We start from the raw sequence: 18,023 nt of genomic DNA, 5'->3' as shown, positions 1-18,023 counted from the left end.
ATGGTGAGCTATCCTTGCATTCCTGGGATGAAACCAACGTAGTCCTGATGATCTTTTTAATGTGTTGTTAAATTCCATTTATGTGATTAAGGGTTTTGCGTCTATATTCATTGAGGATATTGGTCCAGTGTCCTTTTTTAGTAAACGTTTCTCTGGTTTTGGCAGCAGAGTAATGTGGCTTCATAGAATGAGTTTGGAAGCATGTCTTCCCTTTCTACTATATGAAAAAATTTTAATAAGACTTTGTATCAGCTCTTCTGTAAAGGTCTGATAAAATTCAACTGTAAATCTATCAGATCCTTGATTCTGATATGTTATGTTTCTATTATCATTTGGTTCTAGGAATTTTAAAGTTCTACCCTGATTTCTCCTGTAACACACTGAGTATTCTGAAGTGTCCTATTCAATCCCCATGTGTTTGTGTAATTCCTGTATTTCTTTGCTCTTAATTTTCAGTTTCTGGCTGTTGTATCTGATAGGACACATGGGATTATTTCAATTTTTGTATTTATTGGACTTGCTTTATGACATAAAGTATGACCTGTATTGGAGAAAGTTCTATATGCTGCTGAAAAATGTGTATTCTGCTTTTACTGGGTGAAACACTCTGAGATATCAATTAAATCTGTTTGAGATATAGTGCAGCTTAATTCTGCCTATTTGTGAGAATTGTGTATCAAAGTTCCAACTATGATTGCACTGGTGACTATTTATGTTTTTATGCAGAGTATTGTTCTATGACATTGGGTGCATTGATATTCAGTCCATATATATTTATAGTTGTTATCTCTTCTTGGTGAATTGTTCCCTTTACCAATATGTAGTGACATTCTTTGTCTCTTCCAACCAGTTCTGGTTTAAAGTCAACTTTGTTACATATAAGTATGGCTATCCATGCTTGCTTTTGGGATCCGCATTCTGGGAGTACTGGTCTCCATCCTTTCAATTTTGGTCTGTATATATCGGCAAATGATACATGGCTTCTGTAGGCAACACACAGATGGGTCTTGCTTTTTGATCCAATCTGATAGTCTATGTCTTTCATTTAGAGAATCTAAAAAACTTGTTTTAAGAGATCTCTACTATTCTTTTGTCCCAGGAATAGACAGGGAAAGTAATAAAATCTAATACTCTAGAAAATCTAAAACCAAGCCAGGTGTGGTGGCACACCCCTGTAATCCCAGCACTCAGGAAGCTGAGGCAGGAGAAGCATTGCTAGTTTGAGACCAGTCTGGGCTACAAAGTGAGCTCAAGGCCAGCCTGAACTGCATAGCGAGACCCTGTCTCAAAAAGACAAAAGAAAATCCAAAAAGCTAAAATCTCAAAGATATTCACATTACAGGAGAAATAAAACTAAATGAGGAAGAGTCAATAGATTAAAGGTATGTGGGGTGGAAAAAATAAAGCAGAGAAAGAATAGGAATGTAAATAAGAGGTGAGAGAAGAGATAAGATTATAACCAATTTTTCAACTAATACTCAAAGTTAGATATCTCTATGAAGAGGCGATTGATATATATATAATATGTACAATATAGCATAAAAAGAGGTGACAATATAATGTAGAACACTGCAGAAGCAAGAGCAGAAAACTAATTCACTCATTTACTCCCACATGTATATATGTAAGAAGATCAATCCCAATAAGAGGAACCAACATACTGACAGATAAGCAGAAAGAGGATAATTATCCTGTTGCATTGGTTAGGATGAATATCCCAGGGTGTCTTATCATCTTTAGACCGCCATGTTGAAGAGCCTTAGTTTTCTTGGGAATATGGTCTGCAAGGTGATTGCATTGCTACTATCAGCAGATCTCACCCTCAGGCTCCCAAGCCATACACATGTCAGCATCTTCATGGGTATCTTCATCCCACCCTTCTCTTTGCAGCTCAGTTTTGCCGCTATTAGCACAGATTCTTTCTGACCCACAATTCCAGTGGTATAAGGGTCAGAAGGAACACGAAGGACAAGAACCTCTTACCAAGCCTACAACTTCTCTCCAGCCCAATGACCTATAAAGTTCAGCTGCCACACCCTCTGAATCTCTCTGTGGGTCACAGTTCCCATCATGCCCAGGGGCAGGAAGATGCTACACCAAAGCAGGATTCTCCAGACCATCTCACTCTGCCCCAGTGTCTGTCTGGCTCTGGCTCCCCACGCTGTCCTTTCTGTCTCTCACTCTTTTCATTTGGCATTTCTGGTCCTCCTCCCTCCTCCCTCTGGGTCCCTGCCTTACTGCACCTGCAGCACCCAGGACCTGGAAGCCTTGTCAGGGCAAATATTTCAGACTCTGGGCTCAGGGAGGTGTCTACTCAGCCCAGGTGGTGTTGAGGGTGGTGGTGGCTGTGCTGGGCATGGAGCAGTGACGGCCCCCATCAGTTTCCTCCCTGGAGAACTTCACACTTTCCACACAATGGGGCACTCTCCAAACCTGCGCTGTAAGCAGCACCTGCTCCCTTATCCCAGCAACTTCTCCCTCGATCTCACCTGTTCGCTGCTCCCTCAAGTTGTACTCTGGTGGTTGGGCTCCTCACCGCCCTGGCAGCCGCATGGTCCTGGCCTGGGTGGACATCTCAGAGTGATTGTGAGTGTTGTTGTCTGTAGTCCATCACTGTGGGACAGGCTCTATATTAGTGCCTCTGTCTTTGTTTGTTTGTTTGTTTTGTTTTGTTTGTGTGTTTGTTTTTCTCCAGTACCGGGAATTGAACTCACAACCTCATGCTTGCCAGGCAGGCACTGTGCTGCTGAGCTAAAACCCTAGCCCCCAAAATTACTCAAGCCTTTTTTTTTTGTACCAGGAATTGAACTCAGGGCATTGTACCGCTGAGCCATATCCCCAGCCCCTTAGTGCCCCACTCTTGTCACTTGCTATTCATTGGTCTGTTAAGTTACACATGTTTAGGAATATGTCCATTTTTCCTGCATGATCAAATTTGTTGAAATATTCATAATCATCTCTAATGATTCTTTGTATCTCTCTGGTATCAGTTGCGAGGTATGTTCTATACCAAATTTACTCAGATTTGTCATGAAATGATGTAATTTTTCATATTTGATATTAGATTTTGAGTATTCTGTTTTCTTAGTCATCTAACTAAGGGTTTGTCTATTTTTTATGTTTTGAAAAACAACCTCTATGTTTTGTTGATCTTTAACAGCTTTTTCTTTCCTTATTACTTTCTTATAGTTTTCCTTTGGCATTAAGTGATTTTTCTCCAGTAGTGTGTTTTGATTTCTTATTTATTATATTTGTTTTGTCTATTGTAGATTTTTGGTTCCTGACTACCATGAGATTTATGAAAATATTTTCATTATAGCAAGCCATTTTGAAATTATAGTAACTCAATATTGATTTTTTAGATAAAAGAGAAACAATAAATAATACTATTAAAAACTTCTGCACTTACAGTTTATTCCTTCCCATAATTTAAATTTTTGTCCCATTTTACATGTTTTTAATATTGCTTACTCTTAACATATTAATCTTACATCAATTAAACTATATAAGATTATAATATTATACTATTTTTACTAGCGTTTTCTTAGTCTTCATTCCTAAGGTATGAATGCTTTGCAAACCATGTTTATTATGCAGTATATTCTGAGTGCGTCTATGTAGTGGTCCTTAGAAGTAGGTTGTATCTTCTTGATGCCCTCTTCTGACTCACCAGCATCTTTCTTTCTTTCAATTTGAAGAGTGCCCTCCTTCTCATCATTTCTGGCAGTGAACTGCCACTGGTTCTTCTGTTCATTTCAATCTGCTACTGAAGTTTTCCACATTTTTCACTTAATTTATTATACTTTTTCAGTTCATGCTTTCCTTCATTTTTAAAGGATGGCTTTACTGGTTACAGTGTTCTTGCTTAGTCTGTGAATATGTTATCTCACTGTCTCTTAATTTTCCATTTTTCTACTGAGAAGTCTGCTGTGTCAAGGGGACCAGGATCCCCATATGTATAATTTGTTCAATTTCTCTTCCTGACTTTCAAGAATATCCTCTGTCTTTGACTTTTTGGAGCTTAACTCTGAGATGTCTCAGGAAAACTTGGTAGAGTAGTATCTGAACGATGACTTTTGACTGGATATTTGTATCTATCTCTGTTTTTCTGCTATTATTTCTTTGAGCAAACGTTTTACCTGTTTCATGTCATCACTTCCTTCTTGGATCCCCATGATCTAAATATTTGCTCTTTTCATGCTGTTTCAAAGTTCCCATAAGTTTTCTTCAATCTCCATCATTCTTTTCCTTTCTCTCCTCTGTATATTTTCAAATACCTTGTCTTTGAGTTCACTGATTCTGTTTGTTCTTGTCTGCTATCGTCTCCCATCGCATTTTTTATTTTATTTCATATACTTTTCAGCTCAAGGATTTGTCTTATTTGTAATTACTTTCATCTTTGTTGTTCACTAGTAAAATCCTGAATTGTTTCTCTGTGTTGTCTTCAGGCTCATTGAGGCACATCTTTATTTTTGAATTCTCTATCCAAGAATTTGTAGATACTGATTCACACATGCTTGGTCTCTGGTGTCTTATTTTGCCCATTAGCGGAGGTCACGTCTCCTTGGAAGCTCATCAGGGCTACTTGAATACAGTGATGTCTTCAGACTGAAGGGTTATTTGCTTTCATCCTCATCATGAGTTTGTATACGTCCTTCCAGAAATTCCAAGCATGCTGCTTATTTTCTCTGAAGTAGTGGTCACTACTGCTATATTAGCACTAGGTGGCATTGTAGGTCCAGATTTTCTGTGCGTACGTGGCTGGCGTGTTGTCAGTTTCAGCACCAGAGTGGGTGCTCCCCACACCCACAGACACCCAGTGCCTAAGTTTGTCCCCATTCAGAGCCTGTACACTGTTCATAATGTTCTTGGGAAGTGCTGAAAAAGGGTAATCCAGACTCCTGCCTTGGGTTGGGGCAGGCCTGGATGCTTCATCTACAGTCAGAAGGCAGTGTTCAGGTGAAAAATATTCCCCCTGGCACTGGTCCTTCTTTTGGAGCCACCAGCCGTAGGTTCCTACGCAGCATGTTGGCACGACCTTCCCTCTACTTCCTCCCAGGAGACAATGACCTCTCCTTTTTTTTACCTGCAGTTGGTGGCAGGATGGACATGGATGGTCAGTTCTGTAGCCACCAGCATCACAATGCTGGGTTTCACTAGAGCCCACAGCCCCCTGAGCCTAGCACAACAAAGAACAGGAGAAATGTACATGGTGTCATGGCCCCAGACTACTGTGTCAGCTGTGAGTAATGCTGGCTGTAACGCAAGTTTGTTCACCTGGGACTTCGGGTCTGCACCTGGCATCAGGGCAGACAGAAACTTTACTGACAGAGGTTAGTGATAAGTTTCACTGGCCCAATACTGAGCTACAAGGCAGGCAAAGTGCTGTTTTTTCTCTGTCCTACATCTCAGGTGAAGTCTGTCTTCATGCTATGCTGACCACACTCGGGGTAGGGGTAACCCGGAGGTTTTTCCATAATAAATATTTGCTTAAAAACATAAGAAAACTCCAAATGAAAAAATGTATTAAGGTGTAAAGTGTGTATTCTTGTTCAGGTGTAACAGTGTCTGCCTGAATCAACTTGGCCAGCTTACCTTTGCACTTAGCCCCGGCTGCACCTTCTTGCAGCAGTCTTGTCATTTTGAGTGGTCCCTCACATCCAGACAAGTCTTTGCCCAAGGAATGCCTGGACTTCAGATGCTGTGGGACCTTCCACTTCTACACGCTGCTTGTTAGAATTAACCTCTGCTCTTGGACCTAATGGGCTCCCTTGTTTTCTGCATTCTTCCTCTGAGCCCAGTCCAGCTTCACCTGCAATCATAAAAGCACATCTTTACCTTAAAGTTAAACTTTTGACTTCACCGAAACTACTTGCTCCTCCTCTTTCTCTATGAACTTAAACCTTGGAAGCACTAACATTTCCACCACGTGTTCTTGTGTGCGCTGTTTGGTGCTGAGTGATGAATTTGACTAAGCAATTCCCAAGGCAGCACTCTCCATAACTCAGGTTATTGTCCTGGCTTGTCTAATGGCTCTGTAGCCTGTATGTCACCATTTTGGGGGCCAATCTTGGTTTTTCATCTTTTACGCCCCCTACTCTACTCCTGTGCTCATATTCAGAGCCTAGAAGGAGACTGCTTAATGATTTAATCAATTTTTAAAACATGTCCCTCCCCTGAACTTTCCCGGGCTATCTTCTTGTTCTCAACATATTTCCAGGGCAATGATCTGCACAGTCTGTTTCCACAAGCACTATTACACAAACCACTGTGCTTTCAGAATGTGCTCAAGTTAAAGGACAATGAGAAACTATCTGTGTCCTCAAGGAAATGCCAGTACATCTGGAAAACCAATAAGCATGCAAATTATATGAGGAAGTAAACTAAAAGTTCAGTGAAATGTGAGACTAAAACCTCCAGATGAAATGTTGATCTCTAGCTCAGAAGGCTCACAGGCAGTTATCCTTTTAATATTCTTGAGGGCAGAGGTCAAATGTTGCATATTATCTGTCTGGATTCACAGCAAATACTTCAGTACAGAGAACGGGAACCAATATGATTGTTCTCATAAATTCCAAGTGATCTGAGTTATATTATTCTGATATCACAGCACCAGACTAGGTAAATGGACATACTCCTTAATTGTATGCCACCGGTATGATTCATGGGAAATGAGTCCAGTGTCAGGTTGGGCCTGAAATCACGGAGGCGTCCCATCCCTCTGAGTAGCTCCACCTTCCCCACATCGCATCTCCGCGGAGCATTTCACACGGCCCACATCGCATCTCTGCAGAGCATCTCACACAGCCTAAATTTCAAGTGGACACTCCAGGCCCTCGGCAGCTGTTTTGAAAAGGCACAGGTGAAGAAGCTGTCATTCCCCATAACAGTCAGTACTGCTCCAAATCTGGAAGTCCTTCCTTCCAGTGGGGTAACATGTACCTTCCTAAAACCACCCCCACTTGCCTTTAATATGGGAGAGAATAAATAGAACATTTCTTCCAAAGAAGAGGTCTCTGATATTTAAAGAATAAAGCTCATGAAAAGTTTTTTTTTCACCTAAAATGTCTGCAATATTGCCAATTATTTTTCACTTTCTGAGTTCCTTTATTATACTGGCTAGTCTCAATAAAGCATACTTGTTACTTACCGGTTGTTTTTTTTTTACTTTAGTATTCAAAATCAGCCTAAAAAATCAGTACAATCACTTTCTATAAGTTAGATAGCATATCTTAAATAATATGGCTTATGGTCATAATAAATTTGTATCCAACCATAAAACACTGCTGATTTATGCTGCGTTTATTTTCAATTAAATTTTTCCCATAAAATATTTCCAAGTTGTATCTTCTCATCTGGAATCATTGTATAATTTTCAAATTTGGGGGCCCACAGACAGGTTTTTCTTATTTCCTAATTGAATTTAATCTTGAGGGATTCCACTTATAATTCCAACAAATATCTTTAAATACTCTGTCACTGAACTAATCCAATATTCCCTCAAGTTTACATGCTCCCTTTTTTCAGTAAAATTTGTAAGTTTTCAGTGCTCATTCAGTGTTGGCCTTTGTTCTAAGAACTGGGGGTTCAATGTAAGCAGAGCAAAGTCTATGCTTAGGAGTTCAAACGTAAGAGTGGTAAGAGCATGGGTAGGAGCAGGGCTGGAACAGGAGCACCATGAGGGGTGGCCTCAGAAAAGGCCTCTCTGCACCCCCCGGAGCCCTAGTGAGGGGAGCGTACCTTCTATACATCAGGTCTCTGATAAGAATTAAACTGATCGTATGTCCTCTCAGCCAGGTAAACTTCGAGGCTGTGCGGGAATGCATGCTGAGAGCCTGCCATAAGAAGTTCTGTGTGGCAACTCCTTGGTTGTTGTCCAAGTAATTACTCAGGTTCCTTAAGATAAACTTTCATAATCCTCTTGGGAAAATAACTGGTCTGACCCACTTCACCAGTCTCAGGTACAAACACAGTCACCTCTGTTTTAATCTTCTTACTTGTCCCTCATCCCAACTAGTTTTCCAAAGAGAACTGCATGCCAAGGGAGCACCAAGACACACTACCTTCTATAAAGTCCTGAAGAATCTTTGTGATCCTTTCCTTAAAATATCAGACTTTCCTTAAAATATCAGACTCTTCCGTTTGCATAACTAAATGAAACCACTTGTGATTTCTCAAGCAAATGTAAAAATAGGATCCAAATACAAGTTACTATCACCACGTAAGTTTTAAGAAAAGGATAGACTATTAATTTTTTAAAATTTCTGCCAGGAATTTGAGGAAGTGATTACTTCTTCATAAAAGAAAACAAATGCAAAAGGCCCTAAGCATTCCTAGGAATAAGTTTGTAAAGCCCTGGTTTGAGTGGCTAATAAAGAAGAAAATGAGAGACCTGCCCCAGGAGTGGTGGTGCATGCCTGTAGTTCTAGCACTGAGGCAGGAGGATCACTGTGAGTTTAACTCCAGCCTGGACTACACATGGAGACCCTTTCTCAAAAAAGCAGAAAAAGATGAAAGACCTGGAAGTGCGCTATACCTTTCCATTAGGGGCCTGAGGGAAATGCTATTCCTCTTTCCAAGTCTTCTACTTTCATTCCTTTTTAAATTTCACCTTCTAGTAGGAGAAGCTATGGCTAAGAAGAGACGTGTTGCACTGCACTGGATTAGAAGAGATGCAACTGGCCGGAAATATGAAACATTTTAATCTTACAGCCTTCCAAACTAGTCCTGACCTCTCATCCTCAGCTTGACAACCTGTCCCACAGCCAGGGGTGCTGGCAGCCTGCCAGGGGATTTTTGTGACATATCAACCATTCACCTGCCCCTGGCAAAATACTCTCCCATACCCTCCCACCTCCATCTCACCAGCCTGCTCCTGCAGGTGCCCAACACTTGGCACTCCATGAGACCATTCCCTGTAACATTGTCACCGACAGTCCCAAACTGAAGATCCTCCCACATGCCCCCCACCCCCAGGCATCAAGTTATCCTCGTGCTTTGTCTCATCCCAGTTACTGGAAGCATTTGTCAACCTAAATATATCACTCAGAAGTGGATGTGACTTATTAGACTTCAAGTTGCTCCACGCCAATTTGTGTCATGCAATCATCAAGAGTGAAAGATGCGGGACACCAATATTACTGCACTGAATGCAGCTGCACCCCTGTGTTCACTTAGTAAATGACTGAACCAGTGCTGTAGTATTTATGTTAGCTTTCCATCACTATAACAAGTACCTATGATGAATTAACATAAAAATAAAAGGGTTACTTTGGCTCATGGCTTTGAAGGCTACAGTCCATGGCCGATGGTCCCATTGCTTCAGGGCCTGTGATAAGGCGGCACGTCATCGTAAGAGCACATGGCAGAATGAAACCTTTTACATCACGGCCAGAAAGTGAACAAGAAGAGGAAGGGCCTAAGGTCCCCACTGTCAGTGACCTAAGGACCTCCCTCACAAGCCTCCATCCCTCAAGGTTTCCACTACTTTCCCACAGCACTGCCGACAGGTAAACAAACCTTTGGTGCACGGTCAGTGCTCAGTGAAAACAAAGAGCCGTCACTTCAGAGAAAGTAAAACGTGACCAGCAAAGTTCTCAGACCTGGATGGAAAATTCAAGGGCTTCTGGTGCAAATAAGGATATTATTCAGGACAGAAATAACAGTAGCTAACATATACAAACTAACATTGTTCTTATTTAATATATTCAACAGTCCTATGAGAGAAATTACTGATAGCACAATTTCACAAAATAGGTAATTTCGACTGTGACTAGTCCTTCACTAGACAGTGATCTTCCCAGCGTTCCGCTTTTAGGACTGGAAAGGCGGGACTTCCGGACCGGGTCCAGCAGAGTAGACAGGGCCTGTCCTCCCCTTCCCCCACCGCTGCCGGCTGCCTTCCTTCCCTGCAGCAGACCAGGCTCATGACGTCTCACAGACTGAACCAAATAACTTCATATAGCTTCAAACTGCACGAGGAGACATGGGATTAAAACAGACTGTTAGCCTCTCCCTTCAACAACCCCACAATATTACATTTACAGAATTCTCCACTGGAGCAAGTTTTCCTTGGGTTCAACTTTGCTACCAGAGACACTACCTCAAACACTTGGGTTTCATGGTCTTCCTAGAATAATCCTTTATAGTCGTGAGTGTGTATTAAGACAAAGACCATGCTGAGGATACAAAAAGCCTAGGCAGGATATGAGTGTTCAGTCTCCAAGCAGCTGAGGACAGGGTAACCCCGAGCACGTATCCATAAGGAAACTGCTGCATGGAGTACTCTGTAGTCAAACTTTCCATAAGAGCAACTCTCCAGAGGAGCCAGCCTGTGATGTTATATTATTGATTATGCTTCTGCATGCGAATTTGCACTATGATGAATGCTCTATTGATGTATTAACCTTGTCATTTACTGCCTAATAAGAAAGTGTTCATGATATAAAGTAGAGAAAAAGTAAATCAATAAAAATAAGACCAAAGGATGATCAGGAAATATACAGTATTTGTCTTAAGTCACATTCTCCCCAGAAATTGATTTTTGTTTCTGTGTCTTTATAAATGTTTAACTTTAGAATACTTCAATGCAGTTAAGTTTAAGGCATCTGAAAGCAAAAGCATCTGAAAGTAGAGGCATGGCAAACAGGCTGTGTCTTCATGCTCTACCGTCCATGCTGGCTACAAAATGTAGGGATCTGCAACGTGAAATGTGACCAGCCTTTTACTACCTAGAGTTGCTTTAGCCTTTGGCACTCACCAGCTCTTTGAAAACAGGAGCCTTATGCCTCTTTCTCGTTGCCAGGTCTACACCATGCCTGAAACCCTATTTGATTCATTCACTTGTATCAAACACATCCAACTCAACACCCCTCTGAGCATGAGAATTTCCGCAAGGTATACATTCAGTCCCAGGAGTAACAGACTCGAAAGAACAGTCAGGTCCTTCCAAAGAAACATAAGGAAGATGTTATGTTTCTAACAAACAGAAAAATGAAGTAGTTATTGCTGTCAACACAGGAAAATCATTTTCAAAACAACCAGAAAATGAGAAAAAAGACAGCTGAAGCAAGACACAGCAGAGAGGAAAAGAGGGGGAAGAACTTCTGACTGTAAGCCTCTCACACTGAGAGACGCCTTTTGCTGGAGCACAGGAGCATATATTTGCCACACCTTTCTTTCTCGAGCAGTTTGGAAGATACTCGAGTCCCCCTCACTCTAACATTCAAATAAAAACATAACCCGTTACTTTGATCTTTGTGTGTGCCCCCACCCTGCTTTTGCTCCAGCTTTGCAAAGCCCGGACCCCATCACCTCGAGAGCGATTCTGGAAGGAGACTTCTGGCGGCCTCATTTTTCCTCCCTGGCTTTGCTCATAGCGTATTTTTGCTTAGATTCAATGTTCTCAATGTTTTGGGGGTTCTTTCCTTCTTTTGGGTTTTTTCTTTTTTTTTTTTTTTTTAAGACAGGGTTTCACTTTGTGGTTCAGGCTGGGCCTGAACTCACTATGTAGCCCAGGGTGGCCTCAAACTAACAGTGATCTTCCTGCTTCAGCCTCTCAAATGCTGGGATTACAGGTGTGCACCACCACACCTGGCTCAATTTTCTTAAAATTAGACACCACGTTTATTCTTTGGATCTAAGGACTTTGTGCAGCCTCTACTACACAGCAAACTTTTCTTACATGTTTGATAGTTGAGTGAATGAATGACCAGATGAACCTCTTAATATTTTTATTGCATCGGTTCCTGCTTAGATCCCATTAATGGCTGCATATAGACTATCTCACTGAACTATGTTAACTGCATTATCACATATTTGGAAATTCATCTACTCAGTGTAATTTATTTGTAATCCCCAAATCAAAACTCAGTCACTGAAAATCACGTGTTTTCCTTTATGTTTATTGTCAAGGTCCTCTCAAGATTACACCTCCTTCAAGAAACCTTCCCTACACATCTGAGCCGCGAGGGATTACCTTGTCTTCGAACCTTTCATATAGCTGTGATCTTGTATCATGGAGCTATGTGTAGTCTTCCTTTACCCGCTGCTTAGTTAATGCTATTTGCTACCCATTTTGACTATAATTACCTTAAAAGCAGTTTCCATCGCCCATTTATATAAATTTCACTTACTTATACTGACTTACGGATGATGACTCCAAGATCTAGCAAGTCATTTGTTCAAGAAAATGTCACTAGAACCATGACTCCCAAATCTGCACCTCACTGCTTTTTTTTTTTTTTTTTTTTTTTTTTTTGGTTTTTTTCCGGTACGGGGAACAGAACTCACGACCTTGCGCTTGCCAGGCAGGCGCTTTGCCGCGTACGGGGAACAGAACTCACGACCTTGCGCTTGCCAGGCAGGCGCTTTGCCGCTGAGCTAAATCCCCAGCCCCTGCACCCCACTGCTTTAAGCCAGCTGTTATGCAACTCCTTACTGAAGCCCCATGATGAAGACCATTTATTGGAATCTTCTTACAAGCGGCATCATTTGGGGTCTGTTCATATCCATATCAATATCAGTATCGGAAGGAGAACATGGGTGCCTCGAGGAAGACAGCAAGGGTGGCTGTCTCTGAACTGGCAATGGAGAAAAGCTGCACCAGAGCCAGGAGCAAAATGTACAGCCTAGTAGGGGAAAGTAAAATGAAAGAGAAACTAGGCTGTTTGTATATAGAGCTTCTCTGTACTCCTACCTCTACTGGTATGAAAATGAGAAAAATGAGAAATAAGTGTACGCCTTATCCTACTTCACTCTAGAAACAGGTAAAACTCATCTGTGGATGGATATGCAAACCCACCAGAGGGAAAAGCCTAGTTCTATGAAGATACATTTCCAACAGAAGTTTACTTTGATGGCAAAAAATTGTTTAAAATTGCTTTTTTATTATGTGTGTACTATTTTTAAAATCCTTTATTAGCATATGCTTGTGTTCTGTAATGATTGCGTGACTCTCAGGAATTGGTGTATTACACGGCACGTCCTGATTCCTTCTCCATCCACTTCCCTACACTCCCTTCCCCTCCCTCTAGCTCTTGATCCCCTTCCCATTTGGGATCTGTGTTTCTACTTCCTATTGTGTCTTTTATCTTTTACTTTGCACTTTACTTATGCATTGGTTTCCTCATATAAGAGAAGCCTTGTGGTACTTACATCTGTGTGTCCAATATGTTTCACTTAATATTATGATCCCAAAGTGTATCCATTTTCCTACAGATGACACAGGTTTATCTTCCTTTATGGCAGAGTACTACTCCGTTATGTATAAATACCACATTTTCTTTATCCCTTCATCTGTTGATGGATGTATAGGCTGCTTCCAAGATTTAACTCATGAATTATGCTGCTATAAACATGAGTACACATGTACCACTGTAATATGATGTCTTTAACTCTTTCAGAAAGATACCTAGAAAGGGAACAGCTGGGAAAAGTGGAATTTTTATTTTTAGCTTTTTCAGTCCATCTGATCAAAGTCTATTGTTCAAAGGTTTGGTTTAACTCTGATATTTCTGTGTTGACTCGCAGGCAGGGTTGTATGGCAAATGAGCATAGCAGAGGAGAAGCAGTCCATGGCAGGGCAGGCAGGAAGCAGCAGCAAGCATCAAGCACTAGGCCTTCCCTTCCTTTTTGTCCCGTCTAGACTACAAGGCCCAGATTGAGCCTTCCCATTATCCACAGGCAGAACTATGATAAAGCAATTAATGCACCAACCCAGGACCACACACCTGTAATCCCAGTGTCATAAACCCTAGATCCAGCCACCTCTCCAAAGCCCATACTGCGTGCATGAGGCTTAGATGGGGCATCTAGACACAAGTCATAACACTACCATCTGATTTTTTAATCTGTGAATTTGTTTTTAGTTAAATGTGTTTCTTGTATACTGTATATGGTTGGGTTTTATTTTTGAGCCATTCTGCCAGTCTGTGTCTTTTGATTAGGGAATTGAGACCATTCACATTGAGAGTTATTACTAAAAGGTATTGACTTACTCCTGTCATTGTGTAATTTTCCTGTTACTGGTTCCCTAATTGTTTCCTCTGCTTAGCTGCTTATTCTGCCATGTGCATTCACTCTTTTTGACATATTGGCACTGTGGGCCTCGCTGTCTCTCTCAGCTGTATCCTTTGTATTATTTTATAATGCTGGTTTGATGTTCATCAGTTCCCTAAAGTGTGCCTTGTTATGCCAGTACCTTTTTCTTCCATCGTTTTTGAAGGAAAGTTTTGCAGGATTGGAAGTTGTTATTTTTTAGGGCTTGAAACATTCTGATCTTTAAGGTTTGTGCTGTGCTATAACTCTAATGGGTTTACCTTTACAGGTAGTTCATTGCCTTTCGCTCCCAGCTTTTAAGATTTGGGTCCTATAATAGACTTCTGACACTTTGAGTATTATGTGGCATGGAGAAGTTCTCGTTTTGTTGGGCTCTCTGAGTTCAGCCATTATTTCTGTGAACAGGGTTTTTTATGCCATTGGTGTTATTTTGTGATTTTTCACTTACTCCAGTTATTCCTAGATTAGTATTCTTACCATCACCTAGTAGCTGTTGAACCTATTTTTCATGTTCTCTTGTTTTTAAGGTGTCTTTCAGTAGTGGTCTTTGAAAGCATAATCTTCTGGTTCTGAAGTTCTGTCCTCACACTGGTCTCTTCTGCTTCCCATATCTTCAATATAAATTTTACTCTCCTGGATTTTTGATTGAAATCTTTTCATGGGCTCCAATTCTTTGGTAAACTGGTCGTTCATGTTTTGTATCATTTTGTTTAGTTCAGCTAGCTTTTTATTAGTGTCTTCTGAAAGCTCCTGGATCATTCTGGTTCTTACTTCCATTACCTGTTTTGTTATGTTTTCTGTGATCCCATTGAGAACCTTGTTGATTTGTTTTCTATTATCCTTTGTTAGCCTTGCAAGTAATTTGGGTATATGGCTTATGGTCTTCTCCCCCAATTGGCTTTGGGATAGTTGGAAGTTTTAGGAGGTGTTTGGTGTTGTTATCTCAGGTTTCTTTGATTTTGTTGTTTGTTTGTTCTGTGCTGAGGATTGTGGACACTCACAGTGTAGGACTTTGTTGCTAGTACAGAGGTCTTTTTAGTCATTTCTCAGTGACATTCTTTGGCCATGACCAAGTACAGTCCTTTGTCTCTGCCCCAACTTCTGAATATCTAGGTTAATTTTGGAGGGGAAGATGCAGTGTAATTGGCCCAACAGTAAATTTTCTGGGAATATATCCTAGTATTATCAATGTAGCAAAGGTCATCTGTGTGTTGGCTTACAGAAAAAAATACTAATGGCAACAATTATGTGACCCTATCAGTATCAAGCAAATTGGCTACAGTAGTTTTGTCCCAGACAGATTTGATATTAACATACCATAAGAATCATTTATTTATCACTCTTAACCCTAGAGAAGAAATCTACAGTTAATAGTATAAACACTGAGACAACCCAGGTACTGACACACACAGCTGATATGTACTAACTGCAATAGATCTGTCTCTGCTGAAGGTCGAAAAGACTTCAGCAGTAAGTTTATAGTCAATTATCTAAATACCAACAAGATTTACAAGTAAATTATTAAAGATATAGGAGGGCTAAGAATGGGGCAATACAAAAAGTCTAAAACCTTAAGAGATATGACATAAAAAGGAAGAGAGGGAAGCGAGCAAAGGATCCTATTGCCGTATAGAAGGATGTTTATAGAATTATATAAAGAAAGTGATGAGAAATAGAAGATAAAAGAAAAAAGGAGGAAAAAGGAATCATAGAGGGACTAAAAATGAGGGAGAAAATCTTAAAGGGAAGAGAAGTAAAAAGGAAAAAAGTAAGGAAAGGATATACAAAGAGAAGCAGCAAGGAAGGCAGACAAAGGAAAACTCTTCAAACCCTGATAACTGAGTGAGGAAGAGGGAGGGAAGGGGAGAGGGGAAAAAAGGCACAGAGCCACACACACTCATTCAAAACTCCATCTTCGATTTCGAATGCTTGGATTTCTTTCAGTTTTAGGACAGTGTCCACGTTAAGACACATCTCTGTCCATGCTGGTAGATAAATGAGGCAGTCAGATCCCAAGTCTGTGCTGAGCACCTGCACAGCAGGAGGACACCAGCGCCAGGACTTTCCAACGCAGAGCAGGTCGCAGGTCGGGTGGTGCCTAGCTCTGGCCACGGCAGGGGCCTGCGTCCCTTAGCTCACACTCCTGGAGGTCTCCGTCCAGCTACTTCCTGACTGCAGCTACCTCCTGCAGCCGCCTCTGGCCCGCTCAGGCAGGAATGTAGCCCTGGGTGCCCCCAGGCAAAGCCTGTTGTGGCTGCTCTGAGTCCTGGGTTCAAGCAGTCAGCTCTTCCCTGTAGTGGCGTCTGACCAAGCACTCTCCCCAGGGACACGGCAGGCACTTGCGGCAGTCACTCACCGGCTGTTGTCTGTCAAAAGACTCCTGTGGACAGAACCCTGCGCTGTTCCAGGAGATCACAAAGCCCGCCTGCCCATGCTGCCTCCACACCTGTCCCCGGAGTCCCCAGCTCTCACTAGGTCTCTCAGCTCTGTCTCCTTTTCCTGGGCTCCGAGTGCGGACATCCAAAGAGAAAGTGGAGACCGTCTCTTCCCTTCTCCACTGCGCATTCTCTTGATTCAAATTTTGTGTGGTTTTTACTGTTCCTGTCAGATCCCTCCTCGTTTACGGCATCTGCTTCTCCCTTTTTCTCTTCCCCGAGTTATTTTCCAGTGGATTCCAAATGTCAGAGAGGCTAAACTGTTGTTACACCCTCCTCTGCCATTTTTTTTGACATTCAGTTTGTGTAGTATTATATTTGTGCATTAAAATCTCGTAGTCTTTTGGAATGAAAAGAATTTCATTTCAGTATATTTTTTGTTATAGAAAAGTATGATACAAAGTGCCTGCCTGGCAAGTGCAAGGTCGTGAGTTCGGTTTCTGGTACCGGAGAAAAACCAAAAAAAAAGAAAAGTATGATACAGTAGGATTTTCAAGAGTAAGACCAAATAGGACAAAATTAAGAAGGAAAATGAAATAGAAATACGAGAGAGATAATGAAACAATGTCAAACTTCTCACTTATAAGGCATCCAAAAGTATTTCTAACTTTCTGAACATTTATACCTCATCTTAGGGTACTTCTACACAATAGGTTTGGTTTGTTCTAATCAGTTTGAGCTTTAGTTATAGGAGAATTTGGTGCCTGTATAAAAGCTATGTAGTCAGATATTGCTATCAAAAGAAGTCCATGATCTATATGCAGTTACCTAAGGTGCTCTATTATCTGTCTCCATCATTATTGAGGCTTTTTAAAATTAATACAGTATTGAGAGTTCCCCAATGGGTTTTAATGAATATGAATTATAGTCTGCTAATTGGCATAATGGATGTCAGAAACTGGCTTTGATGTAGTTAAAGGGATTCAAGATATAGAGAGAGATATATGGTATAGAGAGAGATATTTTAGAAATTTTTGTTTCTATGAACAGGGTATAAGAATTCAACCTGTACTCTTTTACCCATAAGCACGGTACCTCTCTTGGTCCATTTTGTGCTGCTATAACAAAATACCTACGACTGGCTAACTTTATTTCAAAAAGTCCTAGAAGTTGTGAAGTCCAACGTAAGGCACTAACACCTGGTATCTGGTGAAGCCTTCTTGTTATCTCCTCTGAAGAGGAGCATCATCGTGTCCTCATGTAGCAGAAGGCTAAATGGCAAAAAGGAAAACTCCTGAAGGAGGTTGAAGGAAGTTTGAGATCATAGCAGGTTTGAGGCCAGCCTGGGCAACTTAGCTCATGGCAAGATCCTGTCTCACAATGTTACAAAAGAAAGAAAGAGAGAGAGAGAGAGAGAGAGAGAGAGAGAGAGAGAAAAAGAAAGAAAGAAAGAAAGAAAGAAAGAAAGAAAGAAAGAAAGAAAGAAAGAAAGAAAGAAAGAAAGAAAGTGGGGACACCACTCAATGTGAAGGTTCTGGATTCAAGTGCCAATATGAAAAGAAAGAGGCAAACTCTCTGTCGAGCTCTTCC

The 18,023-nt window shown here is 41.1% G+C and overlaps 1 long non-coding RNA gene across 1 annotated transcript; it reads right to left on the bottom strand.

The window, feature by feature from the left end:
- Positions 1-2,495: 2,495 nt before the first annotated feature.
- On the bottom strand, positions 2,496-7,816 carry LOC106148696. Its single transcript, XR_001234344.1, has 3 exons — positions 7,741-7,816; positions 5,596-5,812; positions 2,496-2,613 (listed from the first exon to the last, which is right to left on the bottom strand). It is a non-coding gene; the product is annotated as an uncharacterized LOC106148696 (long non-coding RNA).
- Positions 7,817-18,023: the final 10,207 nt, after the last annotated feature.

The sequence above is a fragment of the Chinchilla lanigera genome, unplaced genomic scaffold (genome assembly GCF_000276665.1).
Source record: "Chinchilla lanigera isolate Chin_1 unplaced genomic scaffold, ChiLan1.0 scaffold00026, whole genome shotgun sequence".
Classification (NCBI taxonomy): domain Eukaryota; kingdom Metazoa; phylum Chordata; class Mammalia; order Rodentia; family Chinchillidae; genus Chinchilla; species Chinchilla lanigera.
This window is presented reverse-complemented; position numbering and strand designations above follow the sequence as displayed.